The 10,808-nt window shown below is 45.0% G+C and overlaps 1 long non-coding RNA gene across 1 annotated transcript in view; it reads right to left on the bottom strand.

Moving 5' to 3' along the window:
* Positions 1-3,062: 3,062 nt before the first annotated feature.
* Positions 3,063-10,808, bottom strand: part of LOC105070853 (uncharacterized) — a 33,634-nt gene continuing 25,888 nt past the window's right edge. Inside the window, exon 3 of the long non-coding RNA XR_012511392.1 lies at positions 3,063-3,253. This is a non-coding gene — a long non-coding RNA (uncharacterized LOC105070853). The remainder of the gene's footprint in view (positions 3,254-10,808) is intronic.

Below are 10,808 nucleotides of genomic sequence, written 5' to 3'. Positions count from 1 at the left end.
CCGGTCAGTGGGCTGAGGGAGCTGGGCAGGGCCTCCTCAAGAGAACGGCATCTAAGCCAAGCTCTGAAAGGGTGAGCTCGGTGAAAGTAGGGTGGGTATGTGTGGAGGGCAGACATTGCCAATAGAAGGAACAGCTGGGGAAGACCGGGAGCAGGAAAGGTCCTTGGTGCAGTTGAGGAGGCACCAGGTTTGTGCAGGGAGCAGAGGAGGAGGCAGAGTGGGAAGGGTAGGTTGGGCCTGCAAAGGATTTTAGGCTTCTCCCTGGAGCAAATGGAAGCCACCAGAGGGTTTGAGCAAGGGATTTTTATTTTTAATTTAAAAGCCTATCAGTTTAGTTGAGATTAAGTAAAAAGGGAAGTAAAGTTTATTGAGGGCTTGCTCTGTGCCAGCTCCTTACCTACCATTCAGTGGTCTCTAAGCATAACACTTGGCACAGATGAGGTGCTCAGTAATGATCCAGATGGTTAATTTACAGAATGAGGCTCAGGCAGGTACATTAATTTGACTCAAGACAGTACTCCCTATGGGATCCTGGCCTCTGTGCTTTAAAGGGTCCTTCCTTGGACCACTCTAGGAGCTGTGTGCCTCCCAACATGACCTAGGAATTGTGCAGCCCAGAGCCCATACCCTCTACCAAACCAACCACAGATATGGAAAATGCACATTTCCTTGCTCAAATGGCCCCATCTCTTTTCTAGAACCTCTTCCCTGGATCCCTCTGAGAACACTGGTGTGTGCAGCTCTATGCCCAAGGGGTGGCCAAGGGGCAGCTGTTTGTTGAAATGCCACTTAGGGCTCCTGACTGGTGTGGCCCTGCAGGTGAACACGATGCCTTGTGCTTTGGGGCGGAGCTGGGGCCATTTACTAGTTTCCTGTTGCTGCTGTAAAAAATTATCACAAATGTATCCTCTTACATTTCTGGAGGCCAGGAGTCCGAAGTGGGTCTCAGCAAGCTACAGTCCACGTGCCAGCAGGGCTGTACTCCTTTCTGGAGGCTTTAGAGGAGAATCTCTTTACTTGCCTTTTCTAACTTTTAGAGGCACCCATGTTTCTAGGCTCGTGGCTCCCTCCCTCCGTCTTCAAAGCCAGCAGTCCTGTGACTCCACACTCTGCTTCTGTCATCATATCTTCTCTGACTGATTCTTCTCCTCTTTCACTTGTAGGGACCCACCAGGATAATCCAGGGTAATTTCCCCATCTGGAGGTCAGTTGATTAGCAATCTTAATTCCCCTTTGCCATGTAAGACAACATAGTCACAGGCTCCAGGGATTAGGCTGTGAACGTCTCAGGAGAAGGGGAGCATTACTCTGCCTCCCACTGGTGGGAAGAGAAGCAGAGAGGTCAGGGCTAGCTTCCTTGTGCCACTGTATTCCCAAGAACCCTGAAAATTCAAAATTCAAACCTAGCTCTCCAGGTCATTATGAAGGTATCTTTATCAAAGTAGGAGAATGGAATAGAAATAACATTTAAATGGTCCATTAGTTTAATTGATGCCTTTTAGATAGTTAGACATATGGTATGTACCTCCATTTGCACTCAAAGTCACATCACAAGCAAATGTCTAATTTAGGATACAAATTAGAACACAATTCCTGTTATTTCCACCACATACACGACCTCTTCAAAGAGAAGGCAAGAGGCTGCTACCACTGTCACTACTACCACTATGTAGATATCTGTTTGCCTTCTTGGTGGTTGCAGAGCTGTCTGTTTTGGAACCTCCTATCCAGAGCCTGGTTTCATGAAGCTTCTGGAGCTGTAAGCCTCCTCTAACTAGTTTCCAGTCTGCTCATAACTTGCTCATACCATATACTGTCCTATGTGGATGCCTCGTATACAGAGCCTCCTCCTGGGCATTCAGGTTCACTTATTTATGGACTCACCAAACAGTTAGGGCCTCCACTGGGGATACAGAGATGGTTTAGTCATTATCCCTGACCTCAAGGAGCTCACAGTCTAGTGAGGGTGCCAGATAATGAAATGGACAATGACAGCCATAGACACGGACAGGTGCACTGTTAATCTGGGCAGGTTCGGGGGCGGGGGCAGGTAGAGCCTTTTCAGAGGAAGTGGTTCTCAAGCTGAGTCTTAACTAGGCCAGGAGTCTGAAGGCTAGGTTTTTGGTTGAGAGAGTGGCACGTTTATGGGCCCTGAGGCTACAGTGGGGCAAGTTTGGGGAATCCCAAATCAGTCAGAATGGCTGGAATAAAGAGTGGGAGGTGGGAGGAGGCAGAAATAAGGTTTAAATACTAACAGCCGGGTTGACCCTGATAGACCGTAGGCTTCATGAGGGGCCTAAATGTTACTCTTCACTTAGCCTCATGCCAGCAAGGTGTCTGGTACACAAGGTGTCTGGTGCTCAATAATAAATATTTGCTGAAAGACTGAATGACATGGAGTTCCTGAACATCGCACAGAGGAACCTGGAGACCAGCAGCTCTCAGTCCTGGCTGCACATAAGAATCACCCGGGAGGCTTTAAAAACCAAAAGTCTGGGCCCAGCTCCAAGCCAGCTGAGTCTGAATCTCAGGATATGGGAACTTGGTGTGTTGGGGTCATCACAGCAACTCCCTGGCTGACTCCAACATGAGGCCAGGGCTGAGAATCAGGGCTGCAGGTCACCGCAGACTGTGGAAGTGTTCTACCCAAATCAGACTGGCAGGTCGGAAACACGCTGAATTGACAGCCCCGGGGGAAGTGAGTGCAGCTGGGAACGGAGGTGGTGGTGGTGACGGTGATCCAGGTGGTGATCCAGGTGACAGAGAATGAGAGCCCCAACTAAGGCAATGTGAAAAGCAAATGGATTCTGAGAGAGTTTAGGAGGATACAGTCAACAGGATCTGGTGACGGGGGTGGACAAGTAAGAATCTAGGGTGGCCCCCGACTTCAGGTTTGGGAAACTGAGGAGAATAATGGTGCTGTTTCCTGGAATTAGAAATACTGCGCAGACACAGGTTTAGGAAGAGTTTCCTGGCCTTGTAAACCTAACAGGCCTCTATAAATATCTGTCCACTCTCTTTCTGGCCTTCTGAGCTTTAAGCCACAGGGTTTCCCTAATCTCCTCCACCTTGCCTCAGGCCCTGAGTAGTTCCAGCTGTTTTCTTTTCTTTACCACTTTCCCTATCCACTTGCAGGTGGGCAGGTAGAGAGACGGCTGGCACTTCTTCCACAAAATCTGGCTGATGACAGGAGACATGTCTCTTTAGTTTCTCTCCTCCATGCTGCCCCAAAGACACACTCTGGGCCTGTTTTCTTAAAAAAAAAAAAAAAAAAAAATCAAAGGGGATGGGTACAGGAATAGGGGACAGCAGGGAGAAAGTTTACCCTACTGTTATCAGAGTAACACTCATTTAAGGATATTTGGGAAATACTAGAAAAAAATCACTTACATCACATCCACATAAACCCAGTCAGTGCCATCATTTTGGTGTGTTTCCTCCCCCCACCTTTTTTTTAATTAGACATAGATTATTTTGTTTTGTTCTTTTTATACTTGTAATCATACTGGTGAAGCTGAACTGATTATAATCAGGCAGCTTAAGGGAAATAGCTTGAGCGCAGTGCACAGAAAACAGGAAAAATGTACCCAGTGGAGGCACGGGCATGGAAAACAGGCCTCTGTGTGGTGTTGCTGGGGATGTACACTGATAGAGCCTTTCTGGAGGGCAACTTGGCAATGTCTATAAAAATCTTACATGTGCATGATCTTTACCCCATAATTCTAAGTATCCTGCAGAGGTTATGTTCACATGCACAAATTTACTTGAACGTGGATGTCTGCTGCATTTTTTTTAAGTAAGGAAAAACTGGAAACAAATGTTTATAAGGAGATAAATAAATTACAGTGTGTCCATAGAAATTCAAGACCATGATGATCTGGAAAGTGCTTCACGGTGTATCGTTAAGTGGGAGGGGAATACTTTGCACGATGGGATGTGGTATCCCATTTTGGTGTTAAAGGCTAACACAAAATGTTGGTCTTGAAAGAGAGGCACTGAACTGTGTATTGGCGAGGTCCGAGGTCTGGGAGGTAGGGGCTTGATCTGTGGAAGCTCCAGAGTCCTGTCAGGGTTGTGCTGAGATTCAGGCTCTCCAGTGAGGCTGTTGGGCTCAAAACCCTGTTCTGCCTCTTACCAGCTGGGTAACCTTTGACAAGTCATTAAACCTTCTGTGCCTTCTTCTTCTTCTTTTTTTTTCTTCACAAATAAAGTGGAGATAATAATTGTTCCCAGGGTTGAAGTGAGAATTAAATTATTTAGTTCATATACAACCCTTAAAAGTGCTTAAGTATATGAATGTGCTTTATCAACATTAGCTCATTCAGAGATTCCTGAGTTTGCATTCCAGCTTTGTAACACTTTGGGCAAATTTCTTAACTTCTCTGAGCCCTGGTTTCCTGCCAGATTATATGGGTTAATGATATGTAAACACCTTGCTGAAGATATTGTCTCTCGCTATAGTTCCTGGCCCCATTGAAGAGTTGGTAATACAAGTTTCTGAATCTTATGCCCGAGAGTAGATCCCATGAAATCTTCAATTGAAGAGGGGGGATGCTTCAAGGCTAAAGGTAATGCAGTGTGTGCAACAGCCCTAGTGCTGGCGGCTTGGAGAGTGGTGGGGACACGGTGAAAGGTGGGGTTCAGCTCCTACCCAGCTCTAGCCACGTGTTGCCCTGTAGACTGGCCAAAAACTGCTAGATCTTAACAGTTTTTTGAGAGAAGTTGTGAAATCTCCTGATTTTTAACTCTTGGCAACTAGTTCAATTTTGTAAACACTTTGGGGGCAAACAAAACATGGCAGCAGGCTGTATTTAGCCCATGAGCTGCCAGTTTGCTATCTCTGCTGCAGCCTTTCTATTCTTGGATTAGCAAAATATTTACTCAGTGCCTGCTGTACCTGTACTCCTTCAGTCCCGGGTCATGTGTATTTTTTGCAACTTCAGGTCTGCTGGCCCAGTATTTCTATCAGGTATTATTAGTTCAGTCTAGTGGGTTTGAAATGGTATTTCACTGTGGTTTTAATTTGCATTTCCCTGACTACTGCTGAGGTTGAATATCTTTTTATGCATCTACAGAAGTTTCCTCTTCCTCAGTAGAACTTTTGTTTCAAGTCTTTGGATCATCCTCTAGTTGCTGATACGTTTAGGGCTTCCCTAATAGGATTGTTCTTCTGAATAATATTACACCCACTAGTCTGGACTCCTTATAACTTTGGGGCTGTCTTCACATCTTAGGAGGCCCAGCACCAAACACAATGCCTGCCACAGAGTAGGGGCTCGGTAAATAAATTGAATGAATCAAGTCATGTCTCAAGAGTATGATATCTTTTTATTTATTTTGTAGTTCTTGGCACAAGTAGTATTGATTCATTCAACAAGCACTACTCCCCTACTTTGATAAGGAGACAAACTGAGAGAGATTTTTCTGTGTCTTGCCCCGTTAAAACCAGGAAGTAAAAAGAGGAATTGACTGGCCTTAAGGGAACAGTGATTCTTTCAGGTGATTAGGGAAGTTTACTGAAAGAGGTCCTGAAGCTTGAGAGAGGGAGAGATTGGAACCCTGATAGACAACTGCCTAGAAATTATCCTAATGTGAGGCTGAGGATGGTAAGCCTGAGCTGTGAGTGGCCCCATGGTAGTTTGTGCATATCATATTTACACCTGGAATTGAATATGCCCTTTTCCCTCATGACATAGAGGGTCCTCCCTCCTATGTTGGTCAATTGTGAAGTGAAGTCTCTTTCGTCTCGAACTGAAAAGAACATTGTTTTCACAGCTAGAGACCTAGGTTCCAGTCCCAGTGGTTCCTACTACCTCACCAAGCCTCAAGTTTCTCTGTCTGTAAAATGGGGACAATAATACCCACCACATAAGGCTATCCTTTAAATGAGGAAGTATTTAAAGCACCCACTTTTCCTAATAACACTGTCTCCCATTTGATTTTTATTGTTTTTACCATAACTAGTTTGCCTTTATATATATGTATATTTTAATTGTAGTATAGTCAGTTTACAATGTTGTGTCAATTTCTGGTGCACAGCACAATACTTCAATTATATAGGAAAATACATATATTTGTTTTCATATTCTCTTTCACTATAAGTTACTACAAGATATTGTAGTCTGCCTTCAACTAGGTCAGAGGAACCTCTTATCTGGTGGGGATCTAACCCATGTTCATCTCTGAATCAATCTGCTTGTCTTAGGCAACTCTGCTCCCAGGAGTGGTCTTCCTGAGGATTTGCTGATCAAACTTGATCTTTATTGGCAGGGGGGTATAGCTCAATGGTAGAGCGCATGCTTAGCATGCATGAGGTCCTGGATTCAACCCCCAGCAACTCCATTAAAACAAACAAACAAAAAAACCCTGGTCTTTGTGGTGGCAGTTTCTCTGATTTTTGGTTACACGATGGCTTTTCTAGAGAGTAAGTTCCTTGAGGGCTGCAAGGAGGTCACGCTAGTTTGAGCATCGTGGTTCTGTATGGCTGGAGGTCATGCTGACTTGAACATGGTGGTTCTGTGTGGCTGGTTTTGCATCTGTGCTCAAATTACCCGCGTTTTGTCTTCACACCCCTTAGATAAACATCCACTGGAAGTATTTGTGGTTGTGTTACCAGTTTCAGGGTACCTTGACCAAGGTTGGGTGGGGGGTACACTGTGAGCACTGCCTTGTCCCTGGGCTCTCCTTCATATACCCTCCACTTGACAACCATTATCTCCAATACTGCAGACTCTCTCAGACCTCCAGTTCCTTTTGCCTGCTGTTGCCTCACCTGCAGTGGCCTTCCACACACTACTCACCTGGCAAATTCCTTCCTTCTCATCCTTTAAGATCTAGATCAAATGATTCCTCTCTGAAGTTTCCTCTGGCCCTCCAGGCAGAGTTAGGACTCCTTTCTTTATAGATACCCATTTACTCACTCACTTGGTTAGCTACAGATTAATGGAGGTGCTACTGTGTGCCAAGCAGAGGCTACAGGGATTCGTGAAAAACAAAACAAAACAAAACAAAAAACCCTGCTCTAAAGGCTAGCAGGAGAGACAGAGCCAAATATGCAGACAGACATGCTAACTGTGTTAAGGAAGCACTGAGGGGGAGTGCCTCACCTGCTTTGGGGGACAGATGACAGGACTGTTCCTGAAGATGGTGACACCTGAGTCCTAAGAGTGTGGGTATCCAGGTGGAAGGACTGGCTTGGGCAAAGCCACAGAGCAGAGACATAATATTGTGTGTGCAGGACAGTGGCAAATGGTTGTGCTGGAACATTGGCAGGAGCTAGAAAGCATAGGACCCTAGTGGGTTGACCCAAATGAAATTGTCATTTTCGTAGGTCAAAAAAAGAATAGTCATATAGCCTCAGTTTCATATGGTTCAAGCTAATGTGTTACCTTAAGGGTCTTGGATCTTATTGTTTCCCAAACTTCTGTCATTCTTGAACCATCTTCATGATTTTTACTACTGAGTATACACTTAATTTTTATCCACTTTTTTTACTTAAGTAAACTTATTTTAAAAGGAAACTGTATGTCAAAATTAAAAAAAAATTGTCACCAACATAAAAAATTGATTATAAAAAGAACCTCAATGAAAACAAAACTGTTAGATCCTGTTGCCTGCCATGCTCTGTCTAAAAATGCCCCCTTCCACAAATAAAAGGAGTCTAAGCAGTAAGCAATTGTTAGAGAAGTGTGCAGAGAAAGTCTGAGAGAGCAGACGTCTTTTAAGAGCCCGAGAAGGTTTGTGACAGTAGGAATTTAGAGGAGAAGATGGAATCAAGAAACGCTTGAGAATGAAAATCACCAGGATGAGTTAGAGGAATCAAGAATGACTTTCAGGTTCCTAGCCTGGAAGGCTGGGGGTACCTGCTGTTGATGTGGGGAACAGTGATTGAGGGAGGGAGGATGACCTTACATTTGAGATGCCCTTGGGGCCCCCCAGGTGGAGTTGCCCAACAAACAGCCAGGGCGAAGGTTTGTAGCAGAGCCACTGGGTGCCGGCAGCACTCAGGGCTGATGGGATGAGCCTCCAGGAAGTGAGCTACGGAGGTGGCCATTTTGCTGGGGGTGCTTCCCTGCATTTCCTCGTAGGCTGAAAACAGATCTTTGCCCTCCCCTTTATGAAGAAGCAGATGGAGGTCCTGGGGCAGGAGTGTTCTTCATTACCTTGGTCTCAACAGCTCCTAGCTCACCAGAAGGAAGGAGGTGTAAGGAGAAGATGGCAGGTTCTGTCTAGAAACTGCTGAGCCATAGGGCATGGGGGACAGCCAGAGGGAATGTCCATTCAGAGGGATTCTTAACTCCATCCAGGCACTCTAAAGTTTGGGACTGGACCTGCATATTTGGGAATCACCAACTTATAGATGGTGGCAGAAACCATGAGAATAGATGAGAATGCCCAAAGGGAATACAGAATCATAATATTAGCCGGCCCAGGACTAAACCCAGAGGCACTACAGCATTTAAGGGGAGAGAAGTGGTAGGAAAGGAGACTTAAGGAGACAGAAAAGGAGCAGTCAGAAACCTTCGAAGTTAATCAGGAGAGGAGGTATCACAGAAGCCAACAGGTGCAGTTTCTCAGAGAGGAGAAATCATCAATGTCAGATATAGCAGAGAGGTCTGCCACGAGAAAACACCCTCAGATAGTGCAACTGGGATTTTACTGGTAAACTTAGAAAAGTTATTTTCAGTGGAGTGGTGAGAATAGAAGCCAACATTCATATTGATTGAGGAGATGAACACACATAGACAGGAGATGTAGATTCTTCTTTGGGGGTGGGGTGGGGTGGGGTGGGGTGGGGGAGTATAACATACCTTTGTTATTTGTTCACGCAATAAGTATTTATTGACTGCCTACTGTGTGCCAGGCACTGTCCTAAGTGGTGATGAATAAAAGCAGTGAACAAAAAGAGTGCTTGCTTTCATGGAGTTTATATTCTAGGGATGGAGAGACAAACACTATATAAAATACTGTTGGCCCTTGAACAACAACGTGTGAGCTGTGCGGGTCCACTCATAGGTGGATAATTTTCCATACATATACTACTGCGTTTACCACATGAGGCTGGTTGAATCCACAGATGGGGAACCACGGATACAGAGGGCTGACTATAAAGTTATATGTGGAGTTTTGAGGGTTGTTGGCACCCCTAACACTCTAGCATTGTTCAAGGGTCAACTGTATATCAGGTGGTGATAAGCGCTTTGAAGAAAAATCGGGTGACAGAGGTGTGTGTGTGTGTGTGTGTGTGTGCACGTGTGCACTATTTTATATAAGGTGATTAAGTCAGGTCCCTCTGATCTGGTGACTGTTATAAGGGATTAAGTTTGTTTTAAAGCACAGTATCAAATTAATTGTAGTCCTTTCTTCTTGATACATTGTCTGCAGTGTTAAAATAATTTATAGGTTTTATCACTCTCCTACCTAGGTTCCATAAAACTTTGCAATAAATACAGTGTCCTTATCATGGTTTCTAAAACCCTCCATAATCTGCCCTGCCTTCCTCACCAGATTCATCTGGTACTGTCCTCCCCCTTTCTCCATCCACTCCAACACCAGAGCTGGAGTGAATGAATGAATGAATGAATGAAGTGTGTCAGCTGGGTGGTGTCTCCCCAAGTGGCTTCTCTGGCAAGGGGAGGCAAGGCAGCTTAAAGTCAAAGAGCTTGAGCTTTGGTGCTAGACAGACCTAGTTTTGACTCCCGGCTGTGCTGCTTTGGGTAGGTCACAAATCCTCAGTTTCCTCAACTGTGAAATAGAGATTATATGATCTATATATTGCAGGTAAAGTTGATAATTAATGCAAACTGTTTGGCATAATGTGTGGCACATTGTAAGCGCCAAGAATTGGTAGTAGTGCTACATCATTGTTATTGTTATCACTACTTTGACACATCAGGCTTCCTCAGTTAACAGATGAGGAAGCAGGCTTCACGAGAGTCCTGCAATGAGTCAGGGAAGGAGAGGTGACCCAGGTGTTCAGACAGGGAATTTGGCCAGTGTGGGCTTCGGGGCTGAGCAGACCCTGGTTCATGTGTTGGATTTGTCTTTTGCTACATTTGAGCTAGTTGCTTAACCTCTCTAAGCTTTGGGTTCTCCATCTTTAACATGTCTCATGAGGTTGTTGGAAGGTGGAGAGATGACACATAAAGGCAGCACAGAGCTGGGCAGCCTAGAAGGCACTCAACAAGCAGCACTGTTTTTCCCACCCCAGCTGTGGTGATGCTTCCTTAATCTTTTCTACTTAACCCTGTGGTTTGTTGGTTTGTTTTCCCAAAAGGAGGAGGGAGTCATGGACCCTGTTGAGAATCTGTGGACACCCATACTCAGAGTTCATAGACCTTTGCTAGTGAGGGGTGATAGGGAGGGGTGAAATTTTAATCAGCCCAGACTTAATCCAATCAGTCAATCTCTCCTTCCTCTCCCTGCCCCCTCTCCTTTCCTTCCCTTTACTGTCTGGCCCCATGTGTTCCAGGCCAGCTGCCTTTTGCTCGCACTTTTCTAACAACTTCCTTCCAAGGGCGTTCTCAGCAAAGGGGACCACAACCACACGCTCAGTTTTGGGGGCTGAGGGCATGTGTCCCTTAAGTTTCCAAAGCATCAATTTTCTTATCTGAAAAGTGGATAGTGAGGATTAATTAAAATAACATTCTTGGTTGATAGCACTTTGCCAAGTGTGTTCACATATAATCTCATTAAATCCAAACAATAATTCTCTGAGGTAGAGTTTTCATTCAACTCAGTCAATACTGAGTGCCTAATAGGTTCTAGGTAGTTTTAGCCACAGTGATGCCTCACAGAGATTACATAGT

The sequence above is a fragment of the Camelus bactrianus genome, chromosome 13 (genome assembly GCF_048773025.1).
Source record: "Camelus bactrianus isolate YW-2024 breed Bactrian camel chromosome 13, ASM4877302v1, whole genome shotgun sequence".
Classification (NCBI taxonomy): domain Eukaryota; kingdom Metazoa; phylum Chordata; class Mammalia; order Artiodactyla; family Camelidae; genus Camelus; species Camelus bactrianus.
Note: the sequence above shows the minus strand (reverse complement) of the source record. Positions and strands in the feature narration are given on the sequence as shown.